This window comes from Schistocerca gregaria, chromosome X, assembly GCF_023897955.1.
Source record: "Schistocerca gregaria isolate iqSchGreg1 chromosome X, iqSchGreg1.2, whole genome shotgun sequence".
In the NCBI taxonomy this organism is placed as follows: Eukaryota; Metazoa; Arthropoda; class Insecta; order Orthoptera; family Acrididae; genus Schistocerca; species Schistocerca gregaria.
Window position 1 is genome coordinate 526,685,415 of NC_064931.1, and position 16,151 is coordinate 526,701,565.

A 16,151-nucleotide genomic window follows, 5' to 3' on the forward strand; every position below is an offset into this window, starting at 1 on the left:
ATATTTGCAAATTTAATACGGGAACGTTGTTTTCAAATGTTGCACGAAACCAGAATTATAACCAAGATACAAACAGAACTTGAGTGGAAATTTACACTGCCTGTACCACCAATATGCCAATACAAACATCGAACAGAACGTTATTGCCCGTTGGTCTACTGAGTTTCTGTTTATTCACCTTTTATAATAACATCATTTTTAGGTGGAAGCTACCACTCTTGGGGCGTTGTTCGTAATCACTATTTAGCCCAAACATGTAACTAAAATGAATTTGAAGCTACATTCATCTCAACAAGAATGGTACGCAACGGAATATGAGAAATGTGACTATTGAGGTCTGCTTTCTCTCAAGCCCATTGAACATCCAGAACCATGCATGTAAAACTGTCAACCCCATAAGAACTCAGCGTTACTGCTAAATGAACAGTCTAAAATAATAAAGGAGAACGCATCGGACAATATTTAAATTTGTAAAAATGAAGCAACGCATCTGCATACAATTACGAACAAATAACTGAGTTCAATGAAAGTTAATGCATCTTTTCATGAACGTAGTACCCTATGAAAACAAAACCTGACAACTAAACGTCTTCCGTGCGTGTTTTAAGCTATTCTTGCTACTCTACGCACCTGAAGCCACTGTTAGCTGCGACATTAGCATCAGCGACCACTAGCTGAAGTAAAGAGTAGTGGCGTGCATTCGTTTTGTACTGGGACATGCGATGAACACTTCAGTTCTATCGTCCAATGACACATGTCACAACGTCTTGAAATGTAGTCTACTTCATATTTTAACAATTAAAAGTAAAAAAGGCACACAGAAATTCGTAAAGCTTCAAATGCCATAAAAATCGGTGGTTGGATGAGAAACAGAATTGTTCTGAGGAAGTGATACAGCCGACACTGACATATTTCATGTAATATCTGTATATTCAGTAGCTCAGCCGCACCTTTTGGACAAAGTGATTTAAATAATGAAATATTATTAACTGAGAACATATCGAACAATACAGACAAACGTTGACTACAACTCATTAACACCCCCAGGCTGCATTGAGTGGCATGATGTCCCATTTACCCCTAGAATGGCAAAGCCACGAAAATTGCTGAATGATCGATTTATTATTCTGAAACAAACCTATTTTTGCTTAGAGCATACAGGCTACTTAAGTTTAAACACGTAGTATAACGTCGCGCAGCATTAAATAACATAAGACAATATAAAAAGTGACTTTGTAATGAATAGCATTAATCAAAATCAAGTTATTCTTGGAGATCATAGAGAAAATTCGAAACAGCGGATTAAAAAACAAGAAGGTGATGCATACACCTTAAGAACTAAGTACCATACAAGAGATAAAACAAAGTACAAGTCGGTGAATACACAAAGCAAACTACACCTATGGTGTTCTCAAATACTTTCATGGTATAAAACATGTCACTGGAAAGTCTTAAGCACAAAATTGGTGACGATACTATCAATCGTATCTCATCTTCCAGAACTGAATCTCTAGCTGCGAAAGGAAGGTAGAAACATTGTGGTGGTCCTGATATCAATCGAAACGATGGGTGTGGATAGTGTTTGTAGTATGTGCAGTGACTAGTGATGAGAGATGGATGAAAATGGTAACACTATTTTTGACGTCATCAGGCAACTTGTTGACAAATACGACTGTACGAAAGAATATTGTACACAAAGAATAAATCTTTATGAAAGTGCCCCTCTATGCTTGTAAGTACGAATTCGTTAATTTTTATTCGTATGAAGCTCACTACTTACTCTTTTACAAATTTGCACTGTGGATGAATAGTAATTTACCCAACACGTCTGACAACTTATGTAGTTAGTTAGTTAATAACCTGTTCTGTGCATCGTTTGCACATTTTTATGGAAATAACGTGGAACGAATCAGTTTAAATCCTTCGTACACGTGATTTCTTGTATTTATGGTTGCATGCAGGTCATTTACGGGTTACTAAATAATACACTGACTTAAAATTAATAAGAACAGTAATATATGTCTTCGCACAACTCCTGTAACTAGTCGTGCATTTAATTTTTTAGCTAGATTTATTTGAACTCTTTAATGCGAACTTAATCTCTGGAATAGAGAAAGTTGTTCTGAAGAAATTATTTGGGCCTGGATTTAAAATTTACATTGCAGCCTGTCAGAATTTTATTGTCTTGGGTAAATTGCCAAAGATTATTATGGGTGCGTATTGAACTCCTTTCTGAGCCACTGACAGCTTGAATATAGAGTAATAAAGGTAATTTTTTCTTCTAGCGTTGCTGACGTGGACATCGCTGTTCTTGACAAATTTTGATCAATCATTTATAACGAATTTCATTAGCAAAAACAAACATACTATGAAGGACCGACTAAAATACCCAACTTCTTGAAGAGCCGGCTCAAACAGAATCGTATATTTTTTTCATGTTCGTTTGTGTACAACCAATAATTTATTTCTGAGTCAAGAGTGATTTCAGAACGGAATGCTATAATTATGCAAAATATGTTGAGATATTGACCTTTTTGTTTTCATAACTAGCAAGTATACGAAGAGCAAAAGTTGCTGAACTTACTTGTATAAGAATTTCAGTAATATTTTTCTCATAGTTGAAGTTTTCGTCATTATTTACACACAAAAACTTGGAACATTCTACCCTATTTCCCGACTCCAGTTCTGCGCTCAGTCATCACGGTGATAAATAAACAAGAATGAGAAAATTACGTTCTGATCATGTTTGTCTCGCTTTCGCCAAGCCTGGTAAAGTCAAACAAGAAAATGTTGCTTTAAACTCACTGTGAATTAACTTGCGTTCACATCAAAACAAAAGTAGACGCGACAGATAAATTTGTGGGTTCACTGATTCTTACGTCATTGGAAATGTTACACATGTTCAGAAGTGGAAGAGTCCATTAGAGATAAGGAGCGAATGCGGTGTTGAAACTGGTTATCACACTAAAGTCATTACAGCAGTTATCCCGCTACTTCTTCTGTTGTGAGACGATAGACAGCGCCTTACTGTTTGTTTTGCAAGCAAGCAGCAATCACTCGATCGTTTCCATCAAATGTGAAATACATTGTTTCGTGTTGCCAAGGAAATTACTTTGGCCATAGTACAAGTGTACAAAGTAGCAATGCCAAAAAGAAAATACACTCTAAGACAGAAAAGAACGACACACCGCGAAGGGATTATCCGAATGGGACAGAAATAGGCAGATCTGACGTACACGTACAAACAAATGAATGTTTAGAATTTGAGAAATGTAAGACGAGGGTGGTTTGGCATGAAGGGCAACGACGTACAATATTGTCGACGTACCGCTGTGCTATGATGGTGTTCAAGTGGTTCAAATGGCTCTGAGCACTATGGGACTTAACATCTGTGGTCATCAGTCCCCTAGAACTTAGAACTACTTAAACCTAACTAACCTAAGGACATCACACACATCCATGCCCGAGGCAGGATTCGAACCTGTGACCGCAGCAGTCGCGCGGTTCCGGACTGAGCGCCTTAACCGCGAGATGTGAGGGTGTCATGGATCACAAACAAAGTGGTCCTTCCGTGAAATGAAATGAAATGACACGCCAGACCATCACTCCTGGATGTCGGACCGTGTGAGATTCCATTCCCCAAAGACCAGCGCAGACGTGTCTGGAGACGTCCTGGACTGCTATGGGATACCGACGTGACTGTTACCCGCCATACGGCCCGACAACCAGGTGATAATACCTTGTGATCCGTCTAAGTTGACATTTCATTTCACATCATGACCCGTTTGGTAGTCATCCGCGGCGTCGTTACAGTACAGCTCCACGTCGACGGTATTCTACGTCCAGTTTTGTTGCCCTTTATGGCAAGCCATCATTCATGGGCTTACATTTCAGCAACGATAGTTTCTACTGCTTGTCTTTGTGCATGCCAAACTCTACCTTGGCCAACGAGGCCGTCCTCTCCCCAGCTCAGAACTTTTGGAGCATTATGGCCAGGACCCGCCAAAAATCTCGGGATCTTGGCGATCTAATGCGCCAATTGGACAGAATTTGGTAAGATAACCCTCAGGAGTACATCCAACAGCTCTGCCAATCAACGCCAAGCCGAATAATTGGTTACATAAAAGACCAGAGGTAGACCAACGCGTTATTGGTTTGCTCAATTTGTGAAGCTCTCTTGAACAAACTATCCAATTTTTCTGAAATTACTATCATTTGTCTGTCATGTCTGTATATGTACGTCAGATTAATCGATTTTCGTTGCATTCGGTTAACTTCTTTGTGTTGCTTTGGTATTCGTCTTAGAGTGTTTGTAAAGAAAAGAAAATCCAAAAGTACGTTTCAGTTCTCTGTATCTTTTATGACCTTTTCTGCTTAAGTTCCTGATAATGTGATTCTTCACGCCAAAGGAAGCGGCGCAGTAGTAAGACACTGGACTCACATTCGGGAGGAGGGTAGTTTAGATACACGCCCGGCCATTTAGAACTAGATTGTCCGTAATATTCCAGTATCGTTTAAGGAACATACCAGGATGTTTCCTATGAAAAGATCACTGCTGGTTTCCTTACACCGTCTGCGCTTGCGATCCGTCTCTAATGAGCAACCGTCGTTGACGATCTTCATTCCTGTAATCAGGCTTTCGAAGTCCGTGCAAATCGTAACATAAAAGTAAAGAAAATTGCTTTGGATAAATTGTAACAATATAGTTTCCTTCACCGACATGTTGTCCACCCCTGGTAGCTAAGTTGTCAGCGCTGCAGACTGTTAATCCTGATGTCTCGGGTTCGATTCCCCGCGGTGTTGGAGATTTTCTCCGCTCAGGGACGAGGTGTTGTGTTGTCGTAATAATCATCGTTTCATCCCCATCGACGCGCAAGTCGCTGAAGTCGAAAGAGTTGCGTGCGGCGAAAGGTCTACCCGACGGGAGGCCCTAGTCACACGACATTTACATTTTATTTACCGAAAGATTCAACTTCAACAAAATTATGTTGCTACTTGTGATGTGCAATTACGCTCTCCTTGAACTCATCCCTTTACCTCATGGATTTAGATACAAAGAACGTAGAGATTCTGTGTCATTTTCTCCAACTTTATATGTCCCTTATAAACGTTTCTTTTTAAGCAGCGTGGTATCATCTGCAGGGATAGAAGGGTAATCAATTATCTTCCTGCAAAGTTGACTTAAGTAGTCAGCACTCATGGAGTTATACAAGAGACCAAAATTAGGAAATGCTTGACACAGGCTCTCTCATTGTCAGCACTGATATTAAACTTGTGTGTTCAAAAAGCAGTGGAGGAAGTAAACAACTATCTTGATGTGAGACTTGTTTGTCATGGGAAAAAAATCAATACACAGCAGTGGTCGACCCAAGTGAAGAGGAACTGAGTCGTGAGCTTAATGAAATGAAACGTGATATAGTTGATAACTATAATGTGCACACAAGTAAAAGGAAAACTGAGATAGGAGAGTGTGCAGCAGATGGACATGGAAGGATAATGTTAAATCTGGGAAAGATACTGTTGAAGAGGTACACCAGTTCTGCTCTCTCGAAACTGCAGAGTGGCTCACGGGGAAGAGTACAGTGGAACGTTGGCCAGAGCAGGTGGTTTTGAGGCAGTGGAGGTGGTCTATCACGTGCAGAGCGTTGGGGCTGTCCAGCACTGACTGTGCCGTGGATGGAACTACCATTTCCGTATTCCAGGCAGAAAGACAGTATCCAGGTGGTTAAAACAATGGCACGAGACGATTTTGTAATCAATGTTAACCCTCTAACGGTAAGGTTGGGGTTGGATCCGACCCCAGCGAGTCTGTTTTGTTTATAACTCCCCACTCCCTTTTCTGAGAGCGCTGTGGTCCCAGCTACCCTACCAGCCAGTCGTCCAGAGAACGCCGAGGAGGCCACGTCAGTCTGGTGAGTGGCCTGCACCTACTCTTTTTTTTATCCGAAACCTACATTACCCGGGGTCGGGTTGGATCCGACCCCACCTTACTGTTTACGTCACACTTGTTAGTTTCTTTTGTGGGGAGGATTCAACCCCATATTGATGTTTATATTACATCTAAGTTTTGTTTTCTCTTCTAGTATCTTACTAAAATGGCGCATCAACTCCTTAGAACTCCTGAGGAGATATACAACGAGTTTCTCCGACAGGAGTCTGAGTCAGAGGATGGCGACAATATCGATGCAGAAAACTGTTCAGAACCCACCTATTACATTATATGTACAAAGACATTTATTACTGAGAACTTTATATTTCTAAACTGCTGACACTATAATTATTTCATAGAAGTAGTAAGAGATGTTTCTCATTTATTTCCTATCTGTAGAATTTCTAAAGCACTAAAGTTTCTAGTTGATGACTGAATTTATTGATTTTTACTATGTTTTCAATAATTTTATAGCAAATATTTCTATTAAGGTATTTTTTTGTAATCATATTCCTATTTTTTTCAAAGTACTTTATATTCTTACTTATTGGCTATAAAAATAAAAAAAACTTGTTATAACGAATATTATATGCGTTTAATTGATAATAAAACTTATTCCCATTATTCATTTTTTATTTTACCCCGAAAAATCGATATTTGGAGGGTGGGGTCAGATCCAAACCCCACCTTACCGTTAGAGGGTTAAGACTAATGGACCTGAAACAGACAGTTCGATCGGTGTAAAATATCCGACAAGCTAGTGCAGCTCTGTAACGATGCCCACAGCGTTATGTCCGACGCCATTAAAGAACATTACGAATCCCTCGCCCGTATTTGCAGATGACTTTGAAACACGGTTTTAAGTTTCATGCTTATAAGCTGCAAGTGGCTCAACAGCTACGACCGGCAGCTAAAGTGAGTAGGTGCAGTTTCTGCACAACATTACTGGACAGAATTGACCAGGACAAAATATTTCTGTCTAATCTTCTGATATCTGATGAGGCAACGTTTCATCTGAACTGCTCTGTCAATAAAGAAAACTTCCGCTCTTACTTGAAAATAACCGCAGATCACTCGTGAAAAGTCTACGGTAGCCCAAAGATTATCGTTTATTGGGCTATTGGAGGGTCCACTGGAATTATTGGCCACCTTTCTTAAGACAATGGAAAGCTAGTGTGTGTCAATTCCGGGCGGCCTGCGGCAATAACTATCAATTTCATCATACCACAGCTTACTGATGGTCTCAGTAAAATTGGGCGGACAGCCCAAATGGCCCGTAATTCAATAACTACACTGAGACGCCACTTTAGACATCAATTACTCTCAAGATTTGGTGAAGGTATATCAAGGACAAAGTTTTCTCACAACGACTCCACATTACTGGTGAGCTGAACGACTTAACACGCGAACAAACAGAAGTCATTCCGCCGGAAATGTTGTTATTGTGGTCTTCAGTCCTGAGACTGGTTTGGTGCAGCTCTCCATGCTACTCTATCCTGTGCAAGCTTCTTCATCTCCCAGTACCTACTGCAACCTACATCCTTCTGAATCTGTTTAGTGTATTCATCTCTTGGTCTCCCTCTACGATTTTTACCCTCCACGCTGCCCTCCAATACTAGATTGGTGATCCCATTATGCCTCAGAACATGTCCTACCAACCGATCCCTTCTTCTGGTCAAGGTGTGCCACAGTCTCCTCTTCTCCCCAATTCTATTGACTACCTCCTCGTTAGTTATGTGATCTACCCATCTAATCTTCAGCATTCTTCTGTAGCACCACGTTTCGAAAGCTTCTATTCTCTTCTTGTCCAAACTATTTATCGTCCATGTTTCACTTCCATACATAGCTACACTCCATACAAATACTTTCAGAAACGACTTCCTGACACTTAAATCTATACTCGATGTTAACAAATTTCTCTTCTTCAGAAACACTTTCCTTGCCATTGCCAGTCTACATTTTATATCCTCTCTAATTCGACCATCATCAGTTATTTTGCTCCCCAAATAGCAAAATTCCTTTACTACTTTAAGTATGTCATTTCCTAATCCAATTCCCTCAGCATCACCCGACTTAATTCGACTACATTCCATCATCCTCGTTTTGCTTTTGTTTATGTTCATCTTATATCCTCCTTTCAAGACACTATCCATTCCGTTTAACTGCTCTTCCAAGTCCTTTGCTGTCTCTGACAGAATTACAATGTCATCGGCGAACCTCAACGTTTTTATTTCTTCTCCGTGGATTTTAATACCTACTCCAAATTTTTGTTTTGTTTCATTCACTGCTTGCCCAATATACAGATTGAATAACATCGGGGCGAGACTACAACCCTGTCTCACTCCCTTCCCAACCACTGCTTCCCTTTCATGCCCATCGACTCTTATAACTGCCATCTGGTTTCTATACAAATTGTAAATAGCCTTTCGCTCCCTCTATTTTACCCTGCCACCTTCATAATTTGAAAGAGAATGTTCCAGTCAACATTGTCAATAGCTCTTCCGGAAATAATGAGAATATACTGTAGTGTCGCTCCGTAGTTTCAAGCGACACTTGTAGGAATTCGTAAGAAAGTCGTCATGAAGTGTTGCGTTAGCTACTGCTGGCCGGTAAGCGGAGTATGAAGACATATAGGTTACAGCAATATATATATACGCTTAAGGATTGCGAGATGGATTACCGTTACATGTCAAAACCTTGAGCATATAGTGCTAATGGCTGCAGCGTGCAGGATTCGAACCTGCGATCGTAGCAGTCGCGCGGTTCCGGACTGAGCGCCTAGAACCGCTAGACCATCGCGGCCGGCACCCCATATTGAAACGTCTGAAGCACATCCTATGGTATCTTCGTTGTCTGGTGAGTGAGACCACTGTCTGTGTTTTGTTGACTATCATGGGTCGAAAGTTAGGGGTCATTATAACTGCAAAGTTACTTTCGTGAGTCTAGTGGAGCCGATGGATGTCTCCCAGTTTAAGGGTTATTTTAAGGATCAATCGATAGAGCTCCTGTGATGTGCACGGTGTAATGTACCTGGGAATTCTACTCTGTGCCGAATCTTTGCAGTTGTTTGTTTTACATGTCATCATCTTGACCATATTGGAAAACAATGCAGAATGTGCAGGTGGCTCATCATTAGACATAAGAAATAAGTGTGGTAGTGTTCTTAAGTAAGGAGTTTTCTATTCTTGTTACTGCTGAGTTGTTGTTGAATTCCTAAAAACAAGTGCAGGTGCTGAAATGGTGACATCAGAGACACAAGGTGTATATGTTGAGGAAGGTGTGCAACCGTTAGTTGACCAGGTAGCACAGTTAAGAGCCGATAATACATTTGTCAATAATAAGCTAGGTGAGAAGGGTCAGGAGCTGGATTGTTGAAATGTCAGAATCTAGGGGTAGAGCTGGCAACTGAAAACCTTATTTCTCACTCTTACGGTGGATCACCCGAGAATGTGTTATAGTTTGCAAAAGATCTCTTATCGTCTACAGACATAGGGGGTCGTTTAGCTGTTGCTAACAGCAAGATCACGTCTGTCATGAGACGATGCACTGAAGCACTAGATAAGGCAGAAACTTTTGAGCAGCTAAGGCAAGTATTTGGGCAAAGATGTAAGAAGCAGAGTTGTGCTCGGTTTTTCCGTGAGCACTTAGCTGTAATTTCTAAGAGGCGTAATGAGACCAAGGAAGATTTTGTGCACAGGATTAAAAAAAAAATATTCATAGATATGAACTGAAGTGGAGTGATGAGGCAAACAAGATCTCGTTACAGGAGGCCGATCTGAGTGCACTCTATGTTTTCATGTGGGGTTTAGCACCGAAAATATGTAGGATAGGGTACACTAGTGCGGCTAGGCAACTCTATGCAGCGATTATACTAGCAATGGACTTTGAAGAGACTAATGTTGCGACAAGGGTAAGAGATCGATGAAATGTGTTTGCAGCAAATATAAGGTGCTTTAATTATGGGTGTAAGGGACATGCGGGAAGGCAGTACCGCCAACCATGGAATAATGGGGCTGGTATTAAGTGTCAGTGGATTTGTGGGAATAACAGTATGGGTGGTATGAACCAGCAGCAGTATTGTGGGAATAATGGTGGGGGGTGGTCTGGATGATAATAAGCATCATTTAAACTCAAAAGGGAACCCCAGAAACTCCGAAAGGCTTTCCCACTAAAATCAAATGCTATAAATGCGAATGCAGAGGCGGAAAGTGACATAACATATGGTAAGAAGTACATGTTTAAATTGGACACAGGGGTGCATGTGTCTGCGGCCTCGAGGAATTTAGTGAGTAAGAGGGATTGGGACCAACTGCGCTATAGAAGTAATTTGCGTGGGTCGATAATGGAGAAATTTTGGTTGGAGGCAATCAAGTTTGGTAGTGTGCAGTGGTAGTGTCTCATGTAAGCGAGGGATGCAGCGTGATCCTAGGGTTGGACATTCTGCATAAGCATCATGCCATAATTGACCTTCGACAGTATGTTGTGGAACTTGTTGGGGAGACATTCCGGCTGGGGGAAGCTGTCGTCATTGTCGATCAGTTGCCGGGAGCGTCTGTTGTACAAGCAATCCAGTTAAACACCCATCAACGATACTAAGGTTTAATTCTTATTGTTGGGTGTCAAGTGGCACTGGAAAGTCATGGTGGGTCAACGTGATTTGTTCTGTATTCTGGGACCACTGGAGGATCATAACGTATTGGATGCAGCATTTTGTTTGCTAAGACGAAGTCTTCTACACATACAGGAAATTGACAGAGGCAGGGTAATACCCATAAATGTGGACAATTATGGGCGGATGAGGTCAAGTTGTTAAATGGAATGTTAGTGGCAACGACAGAAATTCCGGAATAGGTAGATTTCTGTATGGACGGAAGAAGCACTGTTACAGCTTCAAGACCTGTTCTTGCCTGCAATGCCTGTCACACAACACAGGACTCATATTGGAAACAAAACGCCAGTGTGCCAGAGACCATGCAGAATACCAAGGTATCTGCAGCCGATTTAAGAAGAGTTTATCAATCAGGAGTAAGCTAGAGGCATAATGGAAGGGAGTAGTAATTGTAATTATACCGAAAAAGTGTGCAGACGATTCAAGGAAGTATTGATTCTGCTGTGACTACTGCTATTTGAAGAGTAAGACTATGATAGAAGCTTAGCCCATTCCAAATACCACGGAAACTATTGATAATCTTTGACGTTGTCAGCATTTATCGACAATAAGCTTAATGAGTAGGTACTATTGTTAGAGCTGGCTCTAGAAGGCAGATCAAAGACTGCTTCTGGACATTATAAGTACAGAAGAATACTGTTACGTATAAAGAACGCAAAAGTGACGTACCACCGTTTGTTAGTTGGATTGTTGAAGGGATCGAAATCTCGTCAACGTTTAGTGTATCTGGACGAAATAATCGTTTCTTCAAGGGATATTCAAGAACACTGGCAGCGACTGAGGGAAGTTTTCAAGACGTTACAGGCTGCACATTTAACACTGAGTACTGAAAAGTGTCATTTTGCATTGGAAGAAGTAAATTATTTCAGTCATTTAATCACTAAGGATGGTGTGAGGATTTGAGGTTGACACAGGCGGTGCAAGATTTCCCATTACTAGGGGCAACAAAAGAATTACAGCCCTTCCTGTGCCTCAAAAAATATACAGAGAATTCTTAAGGGGGTTTGTATACCACGATCGATTACTCAATTACTGAAAAAGGCCATCAAATTTGTGTGCTGTAACGAGTGTCAGAGCATTTTATGAGTTAGAACAAGTATTGCTGTGGAGTCCAGTGCTGGTGTTCCCAGATTTTCAGAAGGAATTTAAATTATCACGTGATGTGTTGAACAGGCGTCCCAGGTGCATTTTGAACCAGGAAGTCGACGTAGAGGAACACCTTACTGCTTTTGTGTTAAGACATCTCAATTGAACTTGGAGTAATTATTGTACAATAGACAGGGAGATGCATAACATGGTGTATGGAGTAACATACTGCTGGTGTTACTTGTATGGGAGGAAGTTTAAGGAAGTGACTGACCATGCTGCTTTGAAGTGGTTACTGGGTTTGAGGGACCCATCCAGTAGATGGATGAGGTGGGTATTAAAACGCAGTGAATTTAAGTATGGTAATCTAACAATCAGTGAACGAACACAGAAATGCAGACATACTAAGAAGAAAGGTAGCTGTTATACTGGGATTAGGTCAATACATTGGTGAGTAGCAAGCAACACACAGCACTGAAAGGGAGTGTAAGCAGTGCAGTAAGCAGCAGCAGCATTTCAGCATGAAGGAGACAAGATTAGGACAGTGAGTCATCGTACAAACGAAGCTATTGGAAGAGATGCTGAGAGAAATACATGATCACATTTTACCTGAACAAAGATGATGCAGGGCAACAAATTGGAGGGTAGCAGAGGAATAATGGTGGAGAAGAAGGAAAGATGATGCAGGGGTTGTTGTAAGCTACATTACCGTTCTGGTTTATTGGAGTGGATATGCTAGGACTATTTAACCGGACCCCAGCAGGGAATCATTCTGTGCCGACTATAATAGACCATATCAATATGGCGTTCATACTGTACCAGCAGGCAGTTACAGTCATACAAGTGATGGTGAATAGATGTGTGTTGCAAGAGGTAATAAAAGAGATTAGTGGATGAACTTCATGACACAGCTGATGAAAGAACTGTGTCATATGTTCAGAGTGACAAAATTAAGAACTAGTCCACTTCCCCTCACTCACGTGGATGGACAGAGTGGGTCCATTGGATGATCAGAAGGATGTTTAATTATTGTGTTAACTCCCTCACATGGATTGGGACACATATTTATCTTTTTTGGTGGGTGCATACAATTCGAAAATGTACACTAGCATAGGAGTTTCGCCCACAGAAGTGGTGTATGGTAAGAAGACGCCATCGTCCTTTGATATTATTGGACAGAAAGGGAGCAGGAATGGGGAGCCTGCCCGAAAATATACCAGAACTATGAGAGACGTCTCGAAAAATGTTCAACAAGAGAGCACCAAGGCAGTGGAAATGCAAGATGAGGCAGTAAAGCATAAAGGAACATTACTTCAATAAAAGCAGGGCCGGTGGATGATGATGTCAAGTCCATATACTCCAAAATGGTCGACAAAGTACTTTTAACATGGTATCAGGCTCGTACCAAGTGACTGACAACACATCACCTGTGATGGAATTGTAGTTCTCAACCAGGTCAACATCTGTGCATTGCAGACAATTACGACCATTCAGGGGTGTGCCAGAGTCTACCTCAGGGGGAATATCAGTAGAACCAACCAAACAAGGTATTTTCGAGTTTACAAAAGTTAGCAAGTAGTAATGGGATACTGACAGAGCTCTCAGGGAAGCAAGACAAATGGTAGGAGGGAATTGGATGACTTCTGAGTGGCATTCCACATGGATTATAAGTTGAGAGAGTGGCATGCTGAACAACATACACATGCTTTGACAACCCACTAGAAGGGTAATGGATTATGTCAGAGCATCAGATAACACTCTAAACTTGGTCTTAGAGGCAGCTCAAGCTCGAATTAAAGTGTTAGATGAGAGAATAGCCCTATCAACACTGTAAAAATCACTAGAAGATAGGATATGGGGAGCAGAAAGCCGTTCATCAGGCACTACATGAGCAGTCAGGTACTTTTGTTACCTAAGCGATATCTGAAGTGGCTGAGCAAAGTATGGGAATCATTAGCACCAGAACTGCAGTTATTATCAGATCTTAGCAGTTACAACCTGCCTTTCTGTTGCCATGGAGCAACTGGCACAAATATACACGGACAGTGCACGGTCATACATATCAGTGAAGGTACCAGTGACGCACAATCACACATTGTGTAGGTGTTACACAGTGCACACCTATCCAGTAAGGCTGGAAACAGTGGGGAAACTACATATACATGAGGATGGTGTGTTAAAGATAGCAAAAGATGGGGAACAGCATGCGGTAATCACCAAGGGTGAGCTACAGCACAGTCAAAAGCGAGGTAATCGTTTGGGCAAGGCAGAGAGTCGACCATGCCAAAATAAGTGATGGAAGCAAAGCTGTAATTCCAGTGAGTGGGTCTACATTGGATATACTCACTTCACAGGGGTGACAAGCTGCGATGAACAAGGGGAGCTCATGGGAGCAAGATATGATGCTATAATTAAGAGGAAGCAGTGGTTTTTTGATTAACGCAATTATGTTTGGTAGAACAGGACCCACGCTTCATTTACCAGCTACAATGACAGGAGTTATTCTTTTAAATATAATACAACCACAGCTGCATTGGCTGGAAAAGCCCTTGGACACGTTGCCTCAGTAAAGCGTTATCTTCTTGAATGATACATGGGAACTATATCTAGCGTATTCACTGAGTCAGCAGCACAGGAGGGCCAGATCACTGTGTAAGTAGGCTGTTTAGTTTTTTTTATTGGTAACGCCGCCGCCACGTAGCGCTCTGTATGAAAATCACTGGCTGTGCCGTGTGCAGTCTCTGACTGGTTGGCATTGTTGTAATACTCGCCATTGTAGTGTTGGGCAGCGGCAGCTGGATGCTAACAGCGCGTAGCGTTGCGCAGTTGGAGGTGAGCCGCCAGCAGTGGTGGACGTGGGGAGAGAGATGGCGGAGTTTTGAAATTTGTAAGAATTGGTGTCATGAACTGCTATATATATTATGACTAGTGAGGTAAATACATTGTTTGTTCTCTATTAAAATCTTTCATTTGCTAACTATGCCTATCAGTAGTTAGTGACTTCCGTAGTTTGAAACTTTTAGTTAGCTGGCAGTAGTGGCGCTCGCTGTATTGCAGTAGTTCGAGTAACGAAGATTTTTGTGAGGTAAGTGACTTGTGAAACATATAGATTAATGTTAGTCAGGGCCATTCTTTCGTAGGGATTTTTGGAAGTCAGATTGCGTTGCGCTAAAGATATTGTGTGTCAGTTTAAGCACATTCGTGTATAATTGTTCAAAGAGGACGTTTCACATAGACCAGTCGTGTAAAATTTTTCTAAGGGGACGTTTCAACTGTTGTGCAACTAATGCAGCATGTTCATTATCAGGATAGTAGACAATGGGTAACGGTGATCTTGAGTGTCGTAATATCTAGCGCCATGGTGACATATTGCTTTGCATAGCTTTTATTTGTCAGAGATGACGATTAGTTCAGAAGCCCAATCTGTCGGTAGTCCAGTTTCTAATGGACTGGATTCGCCCAACTGAGAGATGGAGAATGAATGTGTAAAGCTTAAGGAAGATGGGAAGTAACCGTAAAATTTAATGTAGTAAATGTATAGTGTTTAAAATGTTATTCTGTGTCAGTGCACCAGAGTAAGAACCAAGCTGTGACAACATGACTGGACGCCGAGTAATAGTGCAACAAACGAGCACTAGCCAAGGGTACAAGACCAGGTTGGCCCAGACGTCTCCAGTGCTAAGTTTGCCCTGTGGGATTGGTACCACAGTACCGCCGACCTGCCGTCCATGCATGACATACCAGACACCTGTTGGAGGCTAGCAGATCATGTCCCATACAGGACAGTCTTCTCTTGTCTCCACAGTGGGCCCAGCTGGGCCTGCGACGCCTGGGTGAAGGCAGCAGAAAGCAGTTACAGAAAGAATGAGACATGCACTACTGGCGTCAGGACCTTAGCCTACTGACACACAGATGACTGCTGCTTAGCCAGACTTCAACAAAACACGATTCCTGGTGTGTATCTCTTTGACAAAGCAGAAGCCAGCTGCCTGCTGGCCATCGCCGGCCTGCCGTACCTGAGCGGGGCTTTACCGCCCTGCATTGTGAATGGCGAGATGTGTAATTGTCATAGCTGTGTCCTCTTGTAATGTTTCATGGTTCCTCGCTGGATGAGGAGAAGGTGGTATGATAGGTGGGTGACTGGTTTCCTCTCACTACAACACAAAATGCTCACTTCGTTATAATTCACGTTATTGCAGGAAACAACTGAGTACTTAACTTCGATGGTGCCCATTCTGAAGTTCTGTGGTTAACAGCAATCAACTAACATCTAATTCTTGAATCTTGCCCATCTCCATATCACTATATACAATGATTAACGTTCCCTCACAGTTAGCTAAAGTGCGAGGCGACGACTAACACTGTGGAAGATTAGTGCACAGTGCGAAATATTGAGGTACAATGCGAACTGAGTCCTGATGCGACGTACTTAGATACTAGATTGAAACAGCTCGGTCGGAGGCGACG